At 45.7% G+C, this 19,720-nt stretch overlaps 1 long non-coding RNA gene across 1 annotated transcript in view; it reads right to left on the reverse strand.

The window, feature by feature from the left end:
• Nucleotides 1–9,679: 9,679 nt before the first annotated feature.
• The window catches only part of LOC126534956 (uncharacterized), a 35,807-nt gene continuing 25,766 nt past the window's right edge, over nt 9,680–19,720 (reverse strand). Inside the window, exons 4-5 of the long non-coding RNA XR_007600428.3 lie at nt 18,668–18,754; nt 9,680–10,440 (exon numbers count right to left, since the gene is read on the reverse strand). This is a non-coding gene — a long non-coding RNA (uncharacterized lncRNA). The remainder of the gene's footprint in view (nt 10,441–18,667; nt 18,755–19,720) is intronic.

Here is a 19,720-nt window from a genome sequence, read left to right on the forward strand (position 1 = left end):
GCGGCCTAGGCGCAGTTTCCCCTGCCGTGTAACCGCGTTAGCGATAACCACGGTTACGTTCACCGCGGTTAAGGTCGTCCGTGTAACAGGGGTATTATTCGACGCTTGTCGCCGCCACATGAAGCAGCCCCGCATGATGGTTACGAGCCAGCAAGCGCTCTCGTTCCATGCATCGGTTTGATAGTCATCAAAGATTCTCCAACTGTACTCAGCTATTCCTAAGAGTCTCTCTCTTTCAAGCGCTAATTAGTAATAAGCAAGTCAATTTTAGTTCCGGATTGCAGCATCACACACGTAGGCGGTTCTATGAAGTGATTACACTCATTACCATCAATTGCGTGTTCAATTGCAGCTTTAATTATTGGACTTGAACATAATATTAAGGTATCCTTATTAATTTTCCCATATTTAGTTTTGTTTATATAGGCTATAATTATCAGGGAAGGCAGGAAAAAGCAGCCATGGTATCGTCGATTGTACAACAGCAAGTGAATGTTTTTCGCTATTTCACGCATGCTACATTACTGTTACTCTAACTAAAAAAAGCACTAAGCAGCATCAGCTCCAGTAGACATCTGCGTAATTCGAAGTGTGCTTGATTTTCTAGAGAAAAGTTGGAATGACGACGTTGGAATGAACGCCATGTGTATCCTATGGGTATGCACGTGTGTGTGTGTGTGTGTGTGTGTGTGTGTGTGTGTGTGTGTGTGTGTGTGTGTGTGTGTGTGTGTGTGTGTGTGTGTGTGTGTGTGTGTGTGTGTGTGTGTGTGTGTGTTTGTGTGTGTGTGTGTGTGTGTGTGTGTGTGTGTGTGTGTGTGTGTGTGTGTGTGTGTGTGTGTGTGTGTGTGTGTGTGTGTGTGTGTGTGTGTGTGTGTGTGTGTGTGTGTGTGTGTGTGTGTGTGTGTGTGTGTGTGTGTGTGTGTGTGTGTGTGTGTGTGTGTGTGTGGATGGATGGATGGATGGATGGATGGATGGACGGACGGACGGACGGACGGACGGACGGACGGATGGATGAACCTTTAGAAATCAGCAATTGCCTAGGGCGGAGCGAGCGGAACGTGTCTCTCAGAGCGTCCCGAGGGCAAACCGAGCGTAGCGGCACCACACTCGAGCGCACCCTCACACTATTACGACTTTGGCAGTTATGCTTTTGCGTAAACACATTATTGCGTTTGTGGAAACCAAAACGTTTATTTCAGTCGGCCGACAGAAGCAATTCATGTCTGCGGGTTGTATATTCAAAGCTATTGAGTCAGTGCGTAGGTTGCAGGGAAGTTGATCTGAGCTGCACGTGTAGAGCGTTTGTGTTTCGTGAATGAAGCCTGGTAACATGTACCCATTGCAGAGAACTAGGTGGAACTATTCAATAATGCATGGCACTAAAATGTTCAAGAAGACCTGTCAGCATTGTTTTTTTAGAATCAGGATATATGTCTCCTCCTCTTCGTGTAAGGTCGTACGTAAGAGACATTTTTCGTCAAGGGCAGTGAAAAACATCGAGAGTGTTTTGTTTCCATGGTCCCATAAAGATGACTTCATTTAATTGATTCATCAATAGAGTTTAATGGCGCAAGGACCATGTATAGCCAAGAGCACCGGGCGAATTAAGCATGTTTTTTGGCACCGCGACGTAACTTCATGTGGCGTGAAAGGACTGCGTTTCAGTTAGTGTAGATATGAAACAGCCTCTGTGCTAAATTTTACTTTTGAAATTCATTTGGATGTATCGCAACAGGCTCGCAAAGTAAATGCTTTAACCTTAATTGGCGCTCTGGAGGGAAGTTCACCAATTTTGCGGTATACATTTGTGTCCATAATTAAGGTCTCTTAGTTAGCCGGTAATCCAAGTTATCAACCAGCTTTGCCAACTATACAGTGTAAACGAAAACAACCCCACCTGGGAGTCTTAACCGGGGATCTGCCCTACAAACTCGCCTTTCTTGAAGAATTACTCTGATATAAGGGAGCAATACAGCGGCGTTCCTTCATTTTGCTCCGATTGCTGCTTGTGACAGCCTAAAGGCGACATGACCTGACATTATTCCACCTTCATAATACTGGTCGCTTGCAGAAGCTTCACACAGGGAGTTTTAAAATATTCCCCACGCCGTACTAGTTCGGTCAGCTGGCGATTCCCATGTACACAGCTGCGTGACCGCACCAGCCGGCCGCGTTCGGTGGAGTCGATGGTTCTCATGGCTGACGGTTTGTTTCCATCAGTGAGACGGATGTTCCGCGCAAGCGTTTCTTTTTTTATATGCTGCCTTCCAGAAAATGTTGTAGACGTGCCTGAAGCTCACCGTATCTCTTTTTCACGTACGTTAGCTGTGGTCATTTTGCTCACAACTACGAATGCAAGAACAACGTTTTCAACAGCGAAAAATCATTAGGAATGACCGCAAAGCAGCCGGTTGAGCTGTGATATTAGCTCATGTTTCTCGCCGTCCCTTCGGGGTGAGTTCGTTAGGGAAAGCGCAGCGAGAAACATGAGCTGCTTCCAATTGACCAGAACTACTGTGCTATTTTAACTTCGCATTAGGGATAGAATGAAACTACCACCCTCACCTATGAATATTACTAAGGAAGAACAGGTGATATGGAGAAAGCAGACCCATACATATAGCAACCTTCACATTCTCCATAGAACTTATTCAGAAAATATATGCACGCATGCCCATGGTGCGGGGACGCGCCCAGCCTAAGCCCAGTTCACAGGAACAGGCCCAAAGGGCCATCATCTGCCGAGCAAGAGGGCGTGCGGAACCAGTGGTGCCTAGAGACTCCACCCAATGAGCGCGTTTATTGCGTGTTTATTGATCAATAAAGTTTTCGTTGATCTTCTTCGCTGTGGTTTTGCTTTGCGTCACCTTGACTTGTATTTTTCAGTACGTGAAATACGCCTTTTATGTCCTTGTGAGTATATGCTTACAGCATCTCATGTAATGCTTATAAGTGCTGCATAGAGATGACAACAGTAGCCGCTGCTCGACCGAGAATGTCCATGTTAGTGTCACGTGAGTGCCATACTTCGTAGCAGTGCCGTGTTTCCAGTTAGAAAGAGCGGAGTGCAAACCTACATTTCGCCCAAAAAAACACTGCAGTACGTAAGTACATGAAGCAAATAAAGCTTACTGAGAGATGTGAATCCGATTTTTAATCCGCACTTCTCGTTTAATCACCTCATTGCTTCGGATATTGCAGTATCGTTATGCTCAATCCCAGACACTGATTTAGAAGCGTACCTCCTACTTCGGAGCGTGCGGATTCGTCCAATAGGTCAGCGATATACCTTCATGTTGCAACCGAGAGACATTGCTTGGGCGCTTAGCAAGTCCTGCGGGCAAGAAAATGTATGACTACGCAGTTATTGGTGTTACGTTGGTTGCTATGGGCCATGTTCCCACGTAATAAATTCTTTCTGCGCTACCACTAATTCAGACGTTAATTTTGTCATGAAGCACGCCCATTTACATTTTTATTGCTTACTCTAACTAACGCATTCCTTTTTTGGCAAGGAACGCCGGCAGATGGGAACGCGTTCCATCACTCACAGAATGACATGCTGATTTTGACGAATTATGCCATTAGCTTTCATTTCTCACTGATTCTGAATTTACGGTATTGTGTTTAAGTAGGTCTTTTGTTTATTTCAGCGAGGCAGATCTCATATGTCTGAGCCTGTCTCACGTAATTCTAAAAACAACACAGCTCACTAGGCCTTTTCAAGGTGCGCAATATCGCGGTTATATATGTACTGGTAGAGTTGCTTATTTTGTGCGTCGCGTGTATGTTGAATGCCTTTCAATGTTCTGCATTGCGCGTTTCTTAAATGAATACATATGTCGCGGTGTATCTTCTCTCATGGACTTCTTTTACAGAATTGACGCGTTCTTCTGTGTATATTTCGAAGTTTGCCACTACGGAATTAAAACGCTTTACACGAACTCATGTGATACCCAACTTTTATACTGCTGATTCAACTCGAGTAAGCTCCGTCCAGTGTTAAGTATAAAAAAAAAAAGACAGAGAGGAAAGACTCCCAAGGCACTCGGTGAAAAATCCGCCCGCACGGAGTAAAAATTATTCTCCGATTAGACGGGGTAACATAAACTCCCAAATGTGGGGTCGCTAGAGGACAAGTATTGTACTCCCACCTGAGAGTTCTTTCCGGTTGCAGCGTAGCTATCTGCGTGCTGTTGTTTTGCGACATGGGCCACTGGGTATGTGTACGAATAGCTAAGGTAGTGCTTGCTGCTGTCCGGCCTAGTAGATGTGTTGAATCATGGTTGGCTGCCACAGCGAATGTGCCCGAACAGATCACTTAAGCAATTGTATATCATATTAGCATGTGCCGATTCTTAGTCAACGCCTCAGAATGGATGTGCGAATATGACACAATGGGTACGTAGGCTAAAATTTGTTCAAGCGATAGCACCCTCTCCGCGTAACGCACTCCCCCTAATGGATAGCTACTGCTAGGAAGTTGCAATGACCATTCAAGCGGCGTTGCCGTAGATCCCGCAGGGTATCAAGAAGGAATTGCGATGGAGGAGCCTGGCTCGGCAGTAGACGGTTGATACACGACGCCAGTCTAGGTGCCTCGTGCGGTGAGAGCTTTTACCTACTCCGTGCTTCGCCTAAAAAAGCTGTGCACCGTTCAGGAGTTTCCAGTACACAAACGAAACCGCACCGAAGCCGCTCGCCGCCGTTATGCTCCGGTGCCAGCGGAGGCCCGCATGGTCGCCTCCGCTGGCTCCTCCAAAACGGATGTGCAAATTACTCTGAATCACGCGGAAAAGGACAAAAGGAAGCAGGGAGAGATAGGAGAGAGCGAAAGGGTGATTATCGCCGGCGACTCAAAGCTGGCTAGGTGCTTAGAAGCGATTGTGGAGAGGGTGAAATGCGATAAAAGAGTGGCGGCAGGGACACTTCCGGGATGGCGCTGGGTTCTGTATGTAGCGAGCAAAAGCAAAGCTCGCGGAAAATGCCTACGTGCGCAAACTTCTCATAGTAGCAGGTGGGCAAAATGGCGTCCTAAACAAACAAAGGGACAGGACTAGTCCAGCGCTTGGCGAACGGGGTAGACGACTTGGGCGACTTGTCCCCTCAGGTGCAGATTGTGGGTTGCACGGTGCCGGAGGTGCCTATACGCGACAGTCACAAAATGTGGCAATATGGAAAATGAGCCAAGAGAAAGGCTTTGAGCTTGCCGAAGTAAACAGTGAAGTGAGAAGCTGTGGAGGTTTTAAAGGAGACGGGATCCAGTTCAATTACAGGCTTGCACGAGAAGGGGGCTGGTGATTTTCTGGTCGCGCTGTTGCTTTTTAGGGGGCCCATGGGCACTCAGGAGGTCAGAGTAGATAGTAATAAAGAAAGTCCCATAAGCGAAGCTCAGAATAGCATCGTCGTCAATAACAGAAAAAGGAGGAAAGCAAGAAAGAGAGCTCGCCATGCAATAGGCTACATAAACATGCGCGGCGGCAGAAGGAAGGAAAAGTTGGCAATGATTGAGGCGCAGTTAAATAGAGAACAAATAGGGGTGTATGCGGTTACAGAAACGCACCTTACAGACACGGAAGAGCCGCCAGTGATTGAGAATTATGTTTCGGAAGGGTGCAAAATTACTAATTCGAAAAGAAAGGAAGGCGGAGTTGCATTGCTCATATATCAAGCAGCCAAATGGAAAACAGTAAATTCAAAATGTCAAGAGTATCTTTGTTTATCAGGTACAATGAGTGGGAAAAAACTTGGCTGGGCGTTACGTATTTGTTGACCGGAAATAATTGCGCAGAGAAGAATAAAGAGTTAGTGGAATTCATAATTGCTGATAATAAGGGTTTCGGGAATTGTGCTGAAGTTATCCTTTAGGTGACATGAATGCCTACGTAAAGGATTTAGATGGCTATACCGACAACAAAGGGAAGGTAATGCTAGACCATTGTGAGCAACATAACCTCGTTATCGTGAATACAGGGTCTAAGTGTGAAGGGCAGACCAAGTAGGAAGAGGGAAATTAAATTAAAATTATATTATGGGGTTTACGTGCCAAAACCACTTTATCATTATGAGGCACTCCGTATTAGAGGGCTCCGGAAATTTCGACCACCTGGGGTTCTTTATCATGCACCTAAATCTAAGTACACGGCTGCTTTCGCATTTCGCCCCCATCTAAATGCGGCCGCCGTGGCCGGGATTTGATCACACGACCTTGTGCTCAGCAGCCCAACACAAGATAAGTTCAGAGAAGTGGCCATTGACGAGGAAGGGTATAGCAGCATAAAGAGTGACTATAAACGGACCATTCTGAAAATGAAATATGTATGTGCAAAAGAGAGCAATGAGCACAAAATCGACAGTCCAAATTTGAACGCTGGGCGAATAAGAAATATAGCCATCAGGAGTCAAGGAAGAACTTTGCAAATGGCCAAGCAAAGAATGGGAATATGGTGAGCGAAGTGCGATAACCACAGGAATAGGCAAAGAGGACCGACATGTTCCTTGGATAAGAAAAAATAAACCGAAAAGCTGGTGGAACAGGGAGATACAAGAAGCGACCGCCGAACGACAGAAAGTGTCCCGAGAGCACAGGCAGGCAAACAAGGCGCACTTGCCGCAGTATGAAGTCGCCAGTAAATGGGAAATATAACGGGAAAAAAAGTCTATGGTTGAAATGCTGGTGCAAGCAAAAAAGTGAAAGTGAACGTTCGTTATCAGAAATACGCGAGAAAAAGAAGGCCGCACCTAGAATATTTTGGAACTACATAAAATTATTAGGCAGAAAGTCAGCAACAATACAACAACATATCCTAGACGAAGATGGAAATAAGCTGGAAGGGGAAGCGGCAAGAAATTACATCCGAAAAATAACAGCCGAATTTTTCCAAGACAATCACGACGTTGTATTTCAAGAAAAAGAGAATATGAAAGAGAACCAGGTGGAAAAGGAGCTGGTGCTGACAAATTTTAACTGGAAGAAAGCCGAAGAGCGAATTCCTAAGGGGACAGCCACAGCGCTAGGCGAGGTTCCCGTTAGGCTGATTAAGGAACTAGGACCAAAAATAAGAAAGCTCTGGTGAAAACAGTGGAAAAAAACTAAAAGATATACGAATACCAGACGGTTGGCGACAAAGTAGAATGAATCTAATTTATAAAGGTAAGGGGAAGAAAGAATGGACTCGTACAGAACGTTGACCATTACATCGGTAATATACAGGCTAGCAATGCAGTCAATCAAATTAAAGCTGCAAGCATGGGCAGGGAATAATGGCATTTTGGAGGAACTTCAGAATGCCTTCAGAATAGGTAGGCGTTTAGATGATAACTTATTTGTTCTTACTCAGTGTATTGAAATATGAAGAGTAGAAAGCAGACCGTTTTATGTGGCGTTTTTAGACGTTGCAGGAGCATATGACAACGTACACCGCAACATTTTTTGGATATTCTGGAACGGGAAGGCTTATGCGACGGTTCTTTGCAGCTTTTGAGAGAGATTTGCCTATAAAATACCGTTTGTGTCGATTGGGAAGGGATGAGGAGCGAGGAGAAAGTTCATATCAACAAGGGACTGAGGCAGGGGGCCCTTTATCCCCAATGCTAGTTATGATGTGCATGTTTAGGATGGAGAGGGCGCTAGAAGGAAGTAATATCGGGTTTAATCTCTCCTACAAACAGGCGGGTACGGCAGTAGAGCAGGAGTTTCCAGGTTTATTTTACGCGGACGACATTGTGTTGCTAACTAACAAGCAAAGTGATTTGCAACGTCTGGCTAATATCTGTGGATAGGAAGGCAAGAATTTAGGTTTGAAATTTAGTTTTAGCAAATTAGGTGTTATGGTATTCAATGAAAACAGTGAACAGACAGTGGCAATACAGGGCCAGGAAATACCTCCGCTAAGAGAATATAAATATCTTGGTATGTGGATAAACGAAGGCAATAGATATATGGAAACACAGAAAAAAACAATAATAGGGAAGGGGAAGATAAATGCAGCCATAATGAGGCACAGAGCGCTATTGGGGATACAATAAGCACGATGTACTCCATGGTATGTGGAAAGGTGTAATGGTTCTAGTACTTACTACTGGAAATGCGGTTGCTTGCTTTAAATCAGGGGTACAATCAGGACTCGATGGGAACCAAAGGTCAGTGGGACGCCTCGCATTTGGCGCTCAGGGGAAGACAATTGAAGCTGCGCAGTGTGATATGGGATGGACGAATTTTAAAGTGAGGAAAGCTCACAGTAAAATTGATTATGTAGAACCACTGAGGAATATGAAAGAAAGTGAATGGGCTGGGAGAGTGCTAACGAAAAAGATTGATTCACAGTGTAGCAAAGAACTAGGAAGTTTACCAGCAAGTATTTGACCTGTAGGGTAAGGAGCACAGCAACAAAGAACGTCAAACGGAAAATCAGAGAGGCTGAAATAATCTCATGCGTGGCGGCAATGGAAAAGAAACCTGCCATGACTAACTACTTAAGGAGAAAAACGAAATATGCAAATAAGCAAGTTATGATAACTCAAAGAGAAGGTAATTTATTTTCGAAGCGAGATCGGAATGCCTTAAAACACGCACCTATAAAGCGAGGTATGAGAAAGAAGAAGCGTGTGCTTGCTGCGGTAAAGCTAGAGAAACGATGTAGCAGGTTTTGTTAGAATGTGAAGACGTCTGCCCAGCGGTCGATGAAGGCACCACTGGCCTCCTTGAAGCCCTTGGGTTAAGCGAGAGCAGTGGAAAAGTAAACATCTCCGCAATATAGATTAGTAAGAGGCGATTGGAAGATTCGTGGAAGAAAAGTAGGGAAACGACAAAAAACGGAGACGTACAAAAGCAAAGTTCGCAATAGGTGTCAGAAAATTTGGTTGTGGGAGTTCTTAGTATTTTCTTTTCTTTTTTCACCTAGGTAGGACATTTGGCAGTATAATAGCAAGGGCTTGGTGGCGTAAATCACCGTCCCGTTCCAAAGGGGACGCTCATCCATCCATCCATCCATCCCGCCTGCCCTGCAGTCGATCTAGCCACCGCTGGCCTCCTGGAAGCCCTTGAGTTCAGCGAAAGCAAGGGAAACGTAAACATGTCCGCAATAGAGATTAGTAAGAGGCAAATGGAAGACTGGTGGAAGGAAAGTAGGGAAACGAAAAAAAAACGGAGACGTACAAAAGCAATGTTCACATAGGGGGTAAGGAAATTTGGTTGTGTGAGTTCATCGTGGTTTTTTTTTGCGTTTTCTTTTTCTTAGCCTAGCTAAAACATTAGGCAGTATAATAGTAAGAGTTTGGTAGCACAACCCACCGCGCCGTTCCGACGTTCCCGCTCATAACATTCATCCATCCGTCTGCTAGGCGTTCCTAACTTTGTCCTCAGCTTGGCTCGGACTCTCTTTATATATATATATATATATATATACGAAAAAGACAAGCAGTTCTGGTCCGGTAAATATTCACAGTGAGGAACACGCGCGTTTGAAGCGGTTTATAGACGTTTCGGCCGGGGTCCGGCCTTCATCTGCTGAAGGGACCCCGGCCGAAACGCCAATACACCGCTTCATACGCGCGTCTACTTCACTGTGCATATATATATATATATATATATATATATATATATATATATATATATATATATATATATATATATATATATATATATATATATATATATATGTGTGTGTGTGTGTGTGTGTGTGTGTGTGTGTGCATGTACCAGCAAATTTTTCCTGTGGCTTCATTGTCTATGGGCCTTATGTGGTCATGATTGACAAAAATTGAGACCCTCGGGTGCCGTTTAGGTAAATGGAGACGTACAAAAGCAAAGTTCACATAGGGGGTAAGGAAATTTGTTTGTGTGAGTTCATCGTGTTTCTTTTTTTTTTTTTGCCGAGATTTTTACAGATTGTAGGCATTGTGCGAAATCATTCCGTCAACTATTTTCTCTTAAAACAGGCTTATGGCTATGCAAAGCACAAAGTATTCCTTTACGCGAGCTTTGTAACTGAGGCCCCTGCCACGCTTGGACAAGAAAGCCTGCCTTCGCGCATTGCGTACGCCGCGAGCGTTTGCCGTCAAATATTACAATTACATACGCTTTACCGGGAAGCGTGAGAAGCAGTCAGGGATCTTTGACTGCTATCGCGTTTAAATCTTAAAAGCGAAGCTTAAGCATCCTCCAAATTTTATAATACAAAATTGCATGCTGCACTTTTGTTCAGCACATCTTGAAGGAGACTGTGGACACCTGAGCCATGCAACTTCTGGCTGTTAGAGAGCTGCAAGTGATATTAGGTTCGGGAATTTATTTTGGTCGTACTATTGATTGGCATGTGTCCTTGTATAGCACTTTGGTTAGCCGTCGTGTCCTAAAAGCAGCATGTTGAAAATGATCAAGACACTTCTTATCCACGTGGTTAACAGAACTATTCCACACTCGCAGCTCGTGATGTTTATCTGAAAAAGAAAAAAAGAAAATATCATAGTTTCGAACATAAAAATTGGAATATAAAGCCAAACTATCATAAGCCATCATAAAGCTTCCAAGATGAAACAATAATCTCAGCATTGTCGCCATTGCATAAAAATGACTAAATGTTCCTGTCTTGTAACTAAATTTATAATATTGCTAGTGCTTGCTTCAGGGCGGCTTTTCTGAATCGGCCCCCGATTTTCTGAGTACAGCATCGAAGTTGGACTCACTGCCGCATACGGTGAGCTGAACTTCGCCGGTGAGGAGGCAGTCGGCTCACAGAACCATGTCAGCAGGCAGGTGCTTGAAGAAGGGAACTGCGGCAAGGAACTTGCTCCCGGCTTCGGTTTTGAGCTGAAGGTCCAGCGCACCGACAAGCAACACACCACCACCCAGGCTCCACAGCGGTGCCTTGGACTCAGGCTCGAGGGTGACTGGGGTGCGGTTTCGAAGCAATGCCGTACGCTGAGCTCCAGTATCAACAAGAGCTGCAAGCTCGCCGACGCGGACCTCAACTGTTGGGAACTGCCTCGTTTTGTACTGAATGGCTTAACGGGCCACTTGTGGGCAAGTCTCATAACCATGGCCGAAGCGCCTGAGCGATAAGCATCCGCATCGCAATGTAGTGAGCTCCTGTGGGGACCCAGCATCCAAGCGCCATGCTAGCAGTTTCCCGTAACTGCGTCGCCCGTCGAACGAGTCATCCTATCATCCTGGACAGCCTGTGGAGAAAGTATGGCCATGTGCGTTGCGTCATGTAAGCCATCGACGACAAACTTTCAGGCTGCCGGAGAGGCCCAGGCTTGTCGCAAGCGTGTAGGAGGCCTGTTTGTCGTAGATGTAGGTGACGATGTCTTCGGTTGCAGCTTTCCAGCGTGACCGCATATCCATGAATCTATAGCGTCATAAGCACTTGGAAGAGCTGCGTATGCGGACGTAAACGCCGCGCTACAAGTTGCCCATGACGCATATTCGCTTCCATGGAAGCGATGCCAGGCCTCAACAGCGGCTCGGAGACGACCTTCTGCGATGGATTTCTTCATGAACTCTGGCCAAAAGTGCTTTGCGGCAACAGAGTCGACGGCGCACACCCAAGTAATGGCGTCCGCCTTAAATCCGTGATACTCTGGAATTACATTTTCACAGAGTGGAGGGAATGCGGCGTACCCAATGCTGGAAGTAGAGCTGCTTGCATGTTGCTCAACTGTTGTGGCAGCACGAAAAGGCCCGGGCAAGTTTGGCGTTGCTGTCCTGCTCTGGAGTCACCGTGGAGGCTCGGACGCCGTTCTCGGGTGGTCCGCAAAGCACGAAAGGAATCGTCCGCTCAGAAGGGTCGTGGATGGAGGCGGATTTAAGATCCCATGGTTACGTGTTTTGCGAGTGCACCATTGTAAAGAAGAAACAGGGACAACACCCGTTCACCGGGCTAAGCTGTTCTATTCGGCCACGTCTGCTACCTCGCACTCTCCGAGCGAGCAGCCCAGCCCGAGCTCTGCTCGGTCTTGTTTATCGGTATTATATATATATATATATATATATATATATATATATATATATATATATATATATATATATATATATATATATATATATATATATATATACATATATATATATATATATATACATATATATATATATATATATATATATATATATATATATATATATATATATATATATATATATATATATATAGTGTAAGCACTATTAACGCACTTCGTCGTTTTCATTTGGACATAGCCATCAGCATCTTTCCTGTTCTTCTACTTCGCGCGTGAGCTTTTTTGGAATAAACAGCGCTTGACAACTTTATCGGTCTCCGTATTATAAATTGGTGGAGGTACGTCAAGACCCCGACGTCCTCTCGCGTTCCCGTCCTCCCTGGAGCTCCGTTCCGGTCGCCGCCTGCGCCCAGCTACCCCTACAACAATGGACGCTTCCAACCCCGGCCCTTCCGGCGCCTCTAAGCCTACCACACAGATTTTGCACGCCTTAATCGTGCAAAATCCGGCTCCTGTCCAAGACATCACTTCAACGTGTCAACGCCTAGACGAGCTGCATTCTATTCGTCTTCCACATGACAGCAGCGATCCTCAGGTTCCCCATTCTCCAGATCTGCGTGCTCTTATACGAACCGTCATCCGCGAAGAGCTTCAACTACAAGACCTAAGGCGTCCACCTGCTGCCTGCGCCCCAATCCCCACCGTCGACTTGCGCGAGCTCGTAAAGCAAGAGTTGACAGCGATGACTACACCCACGACGCATCTTGCTCCGGCAGCACGTCCCACACCTACCTACGCGGATGTTGCTTCGCTACCCACCCCTACGGTGACCTCCGTGCCTACTGGCGTTTGCTACGACCATTTGGCGTCGATGGGAACCAGAGCACTTGCTGCGCCATCGTACCCTCAGTGGCGTCCACCTCGTCCGGTTTGTTTTTACTGTGGTATACGCGGCCATATATCTCGCTTCTGCCGCCGTCGCCAGCAGGATGAAAGACGACGATATGCTGAGCACGAGAGAGACCGCACTCGCCGATCAGATGCCTACTATCCCGGATCGTACTCGTTCCCTCAACAGCGTTCTCCGTCTCCTCCAGCTGCTCCCAATATGCCTCATAGTTCCCGTTCGGCCAGACGTCGTTCTCCATCGCCTTACCGGCGCTCTACATCACCGCTTCGCCCCACTTCCCATCTTGTCGAAAAGCACTCGCAAAACTAACTGTTGCAGTTTTTGGAGGGGAAACTGCTTCTTATCGGTCTTCAAAAATTCCCCCTGTTCGCCCGGCCAACATGCTTTCTGTGACTGTCGAAGGTGTTCCCGCGTCAGCGCTCATCGATACCGGTGCCGCCGTTTCTGTTCTTCGGAGTAATCTGTGTTCCCGGCTCCCTAAAGTAAGAACGCCTTATCTTGGACCTATCTTGTGTGGTGCTAATAATGCATTCATTCACCCCGACGGACAGTGTACTGCTCGTGTTCTCATTGACGGCATACGCCACCACATTGAGTTTATCATCCTTCCAACGTGTATCCATGAACTTATACTGGGTTGGGACTTCGTACATTCTGCTTCAGCCGTCATTTCATGTAGAGAGGAAGTTGTCCACATCACGGATACAGTGCTTGCACCTGTTACGGACTCTTCACTTTCATACGTGAACTTGGCCATCGCTGCAGACTACGTCCTGCGTCCTGGTCACGAAGACGTTATAGCTGTAACATCCAGTCAGATCACCGACGCAGACGCCCTAGTCGCCCCTTCTTCCCGCTGTACTTCTCGCGGAATTCTCATTGCCACCTGTCTCGTCCGGTTTTCACGTGGCCGTGCCCTTCTGTCTGCTTGCAACACGACCCCAGATCCTGTGATGCTGCCCAAAGGGATGACTGTGGCAACCCTCGCCGACACTCAACCTATCTCTATAGTGACGCTTTGCCCTTCTTCATCGCCAGCACCAACCTTAGGTTTGGATGATTCTTTCCCTCCTCCAGCCGTTTTTGGCTCTGACCTAACAGCCGCGCAGTCCGAAGCCTTAATGGTGGCCTTGGCAAAACACAAAGCCTCCTTCGATAGCTGTTCCCCTGTGTTTAGCCAAACTCCTGCGGTTACACACCGCATTGAAACCGATGGTTCCGCTATAATACGACGACGCTCCTATCGTGTATCACCGTCCGAACGAAATGTCATTGAACAACAAATTGCTGACATGCTTGTGCGCAAGTTAATACGACCTTTATCTAGCCCATGGGCTTCTCCCGTGGTCCTGGTAAAGAGAAAAGATGGCTCCGTTCGCTTTTGCGTCGATTATCGAGGGCTCAACAAGATCACACGCAAGGACGTATATCCAATACCTCGAATTGACGACGCTTTGGACACACAACAAGGGGCGCAGTATTTCTCCAGCCTTGATCTTCGATCAGGATATTGGCAAATTCTGTTGAATGAGACTGACAAAGAAAAGACTGCATTAGCTACCCCAGATGGACTTTATGAAGTTAACGTGATGCCTTTTGGCCTTTGTAATGCTCCTGCCACATTTGAGCACATGATAGACAACGTACTTCGTGGTCTAAAATCGAAGACATGCCTCTGTTATCTGGACGATATTGTCATCTTTTCGTCTGACTTCAGCCAACGTCTTCATCGATTAGACGAACTTCTCAACTGCCTCGCAAATGCTGGTCTCCAGATCTATACAAAAAAATACAAATTTGCAAGCAAGAGGATAAAAGTATTGGGTCACGTCGTCTCAGAAGATAGCATCCAGCCAGAACCCGAAAATATTAGTGCCGTTCTCGAGTTTCCTCGCCCCCAGCAACAGAAAGATCTACGTAGTTTCCTCGGCTTGGCGTCATATTTTCGTAGATTTATACGCAACTTCGCAGCAATAGCAGCTCCTCTACACAAGCTACTGGTTACCGGTGCCTCTTTCACGTGGACTAGCGACTGCGAGTCGGATTTTCAAGCTCTTAAGCGGTATCTTACTTCCGGACCAGTGCTTGGTCACTTCGATAATCGAGCCCCTACCATGCTCCATACTGACACAAGCGCACAAGGTATTCGCGCAGTACTTCTGCAACGTAATACAGCCTTTAAAGAGCAAGTCATAGCATATGCCAGCCGAACACTTTCTCCAGCTGAGCGGAACTACCCCATTACGGAGCAAGAGTGCCTGGCTATCGTTTGGTCGATTCAGAAATTTCGCCCATACCTTTACGGCCGCCACTTCACCATCGTCACCGACATCATGCTCTGTGTTGTCTGTCATCAATGAAAAACATGTCAGGACGCTTAGGACGCTGGATACTCCGCTTGTAGGAATATGACTTTACTATAACGTACAAGTCTGGAAAAAGTCATCATGATGTAGACGCATCGTCTCGCTGCCCACTCTCGCTCTCACCCGGTAACGCGCCGTTGTCTTCCCTACCAAGTCATTTCGATGCTACGCCTGCCTCACACGAGCTCTCGATAACGCCCCTGGACCAAGTTACGCTTTCATCACGCTCTGATTTCGTCTCGCTACAGCGGGTCGACTCCTACTGTCGAGCTCTCATGGATCGCCTTAGTGGGTTCGCCGAGCCACCGAACAGCCGCTTGCGACGCCAACTTCGACAATTCCGCCTTCAAGATGGCCTGCTACACCGCTACGTTTACCACCCAACAGGTCACCGGTGGGTCCCAGTTCTACCTCGCTGCCTTCGCTTGCGGGTATTAGAGGCACTTCACGACGACGCATCGACTGACCAGTTAGGCTTCCACAACACTTAGGACCGCATAAAGACTCGCTGCTTCTGGCCTGGCCTATCCACAACGGTGGCCAAATACATTGCCTCTTGTGCATCATGTAAGCACCGCAAACGCTCGGCATCCCCTCCTGCCGGTTTACTACAACCTCTCCCTTGCCCGGTCGCACCTTTTGAATTTGTTGGTATGGATTTATATGGTCCCTTGCCATTGACACCCTCCGGTCACCGTTGGATTGTCACTTTGGTCGACCATTTAACAAAATATGCCGAGACTGCCCCTCAGCGATCCGTCACCGTTTCTGAGGTCACCGACTTTTTCTTGCGCTCCATCGTCTTGCGCCACGGGGCTCCTCGCGTTCTTCTCAGTGACCGTGGCAAGGCGTTCATTTCACAAGTCCTCGAGGAAGTTCTTCGGGCCACTAATGCCGTCCACAAATCTACTCCTACCTATCATTAGCAAACCAATGGCCTTACTGAGTGCTTCCACCGTAGGCTGTCTGACATGATTTCCATGTAAATCCATCCTGACCACACTGACTGGGATAAAATTCTTCCTTTTGTGACATTCGCATATAATACTGCGACTCAACGGACTACCGGCTACAGCCCTTTCTTCCTTGTGTATGGACGGTCTCCTTCCACCATATTCGACAGAGAACTCTTCTTGGCACCTTCTTCGCCTAACGCGTCGCTTCCAGACGATTTTGCTGCACGAGTTGCACATTGCCGTCAAATCGTCCGGCAAAGCACAGAAGCTACCCAAACTCAGTGCAAGCGTCACTGCGACAACAAACGCCGAGACCTACGTTTTCACCCTGGAGACCAAGTCCTGCTTGGGACTCCAGTCCGCACTCCTGGCCTCTGTGAGAAGTTCGTTCCGCGCTACATTGGCCCATACACCGTTGTGCAGCAAACATCTGCAGTGAACTATCTCGTCCGCCCAGTACACTCCGTCACTGATCGGCGCCGCCGGAATGCCGAAATTGTTCATGTTTCGCGGATGAAGCCGTTCACTCTCCGTTTAGATAATCTCTAATCTGCCGCCTAAGCACTATTAACGTACTTCGTCGTTTTCATTTGTACATAGCCATCATCATCTTCCCTGTTCTTCTACTTCCTCACGCGTGAGCTGGGGCGTTGCCTTTTTCGGAATAAACAACGCTGGACAACTTGATCGGTCTCGTTAATATATATATATATATATATATATATATATATATATATATATATATAATATAAACAGAGAGACAGAGCCAAGCTGAAGACAAAGTTAGGAAAGCCTAGCAGATGGAAGCATTATGTTGGTTCATTACCAGAACCGGAACCGTTAAGGCATTACCTATGCACTGAGCGGTACTGGAGTTGCAACGGTTTATCAGTACCTCGAAATGAACTTAAACAGCAAATGTACCTAATTTCTAGAGATTGTAGGCATTGCGCCAAATCATTCCGTCAACCATTTCCTCTTAAAACAGGCTTATGGCTATGCAAAGCACAAAGTATTACTTTACGCGAGCTTTGTAAGCCCCATTTCTGAGTGTGCTTACATCGTATGGTTTCCGCACACAATCACTAACACGAATTACCTGGAATGCGTCGAGAGAAACATTATCAGGTTATTTTTAACACGTATAAACGACATGATTCTACCACCTAGCTTGTAAAGCAGTAAGGGCTTGCTGCACTTTGAACCAATGCAAAACAAGGTCGCCTGAAATTGGTGCTAGAATTCATGTCAGTTTAAGATTGACACATCCCAATACATATTTTTATAAGCCTTGTGCATCTTGTCACCATCATTATACGTCGACTGTGCTCGTTATTGCGATAACACATTCAAATGTTCATTTCAAAAGAGTACTGACGGACATTCTTTTTTTTGCTATTTATGTGTAATTCAAAACTAGTATATATTTGTATATACTGCGTTGATGCTCCCTGTAATATTTCTTTCTCGGAGCTTGCAGTGTGGGCATTGTATTAGCAGCCTTATTATTTCTAAGAACTAAGAAGAAGAAGAGTTCTTATTTGTAAGAACTAAACTAAGAAGCTTCTTGTTACTTTCTTTACCTTAGAGAGGTGTTCTAGCTTCTTACAGAGTTAGCCTGATCACTAGCTTTGAAAAAGCGCGGTAAAACGAGGCGCCCTTATCATAACCACTCTTTCTTCATTTGCATTGGGAGTGCTGGAGTCACGGTCACGTGAAAGCGAGAAAGAAAATGCACCAACATCTGGCGCGGACGCCGTGCATTCGACAACGGATGCCTCGAGGTGGCACATTAGAATTTACGCTGAATTTTACTATCGTTTGCTGAAGACTGCAAAGTTGTTCTCTACATTTAAATTTTCATCGTTTATTTAGGCAATCGTTGCCTGGAATGAAAGGGTTCAAATTATATTCAAGTGCCCAGACAAAGCCCTGCTACCCGCACGTTTATCGGCGGCGTCAAAAAACAAGCACACAATAAAACAAAATAAGATATACGGACCAGGACATCAAAGAAGTTAAACATCAACACAAATGGCAACTGAAAAGTACCAGGAGAAGGGCTTATATACAATTGCACATGCATCGTTCTATGTAATGTCAAACGGACGGCAACAATTGTGTGAAACAGCATTTTGACATCGCACATTAGCTTAGGTCATAAGCAAGAAAAATATATAGAACAGGCCGTAACATGAAAGCGCCAGCAATACCTACCGCATGAACATTGTTATTCTATGGATACAAACAAGAAATAACTGTTAGCCTTTTCTTGAGGCCATATTTCGCAACCTGCACTGCGGAAACATGTTACAAATATAGCGATGCTTTTGTTTTTTAAACCATGCAATAGAGAAAGAATGCACATAGTTCGGAGGAGTGGTGGCAAACATCAGGCAGTGGAGTGGCATATCATACGTATTGTTCGCAAAAATTTGTAAAGCTTCTTTCTTCCTTGATTAATGAATACGTACAGCCATTTATGGAAGATACCAAGAACACTCCACATTTGCCGTCATTGCTTTCATACAGGAGTCGATCGGTCTCAGTGAAAATGATCTCTGCGGAAAAGAGAAAACCGCCTCGAATTTTATTTATAACAGAGTCCGTACGCGAATTGGTGACATCGTTCAAAGAATAATTTCCGTGCTTCTTGTCCTCGTCCTTTATTAGATTGCACGCGCGCGTTTAGGTTCCATCAAGACATAAGTATTACTAATGGCATAAAAGGACCCACGCCAAATATTTTGAAATCTCCAAAAAAGTAGGACATTTGTTTGCGATTTGAAGCTTTTGTAGCAGTTCGTCGATTCAAAATTTTTTAAAGAAACATTAAAATAAATGCAATCATCTCTTTTATTGTTTGGCAGCATAGTGAGCTGTGAATCTACATAAAGCTTCAGGTAGTCAGCTGACAAAGTGTTAACGGTTTGTCATTGCTCTCTCAGTGCAAATTTGGCTATGAACAGTTAGCACGTGTTCAACCGACCAGTATGCGGCCTTCCCCAAGCCAAAATATCGTAGTGCTTCAACAGAAAAGATAGCAAGAACGGTTCGATATGCCTTGCTTTAATTTCAATGCAGCTCAGTTCAACTTACCACGTAATGTTCGCCTGCGTTTTGTTAAGCCTGTACCCTAAATTGTAGTCACTTATACGTATACAAACTTATATATGAAGTGTTCTACAAATGAACACTACACGCACACACACACTATATATATATATATATATATATATTGCGAGTTTGTGTGTGGTGGCACTGGCTAACACACCCAAGGTTAGTTGTAATAAAACATGAATGCTCAAGAAAATAGATGGGGAAACGGCACTACCGTAACCTACTTGGTTAGGTTCGCACGTCTTCGCATCGCACACGTAATGCGAAGACGTGGGATTGTTGGCCACCGGCGGCAAGCTGCTTTTTCATCCACTTTCGTTCTCATTAATTTTTCATTTTTGTAATTCAATTAGTAAGTACGAGTGATGATTTCCCCCCTATGTTGTCCTTGGCGTCTATGTTGGCTT

This window comes from Dermacentor andersoni, chromosome 7 (genome assembly GCF_023375885.2).
Source record: "Dermacentor andersoni chromosome 7, qqDerAnde1_hic_scaffold, whole genome shotgun sequence".
Taxonomy (NCBI): domain Eukaryota; kingdom Metazoa; phylum Arthropoda; class Arachnida; order Ixodida; family Ixodidae; genus Dermacentor; species Dermacentor andersoni.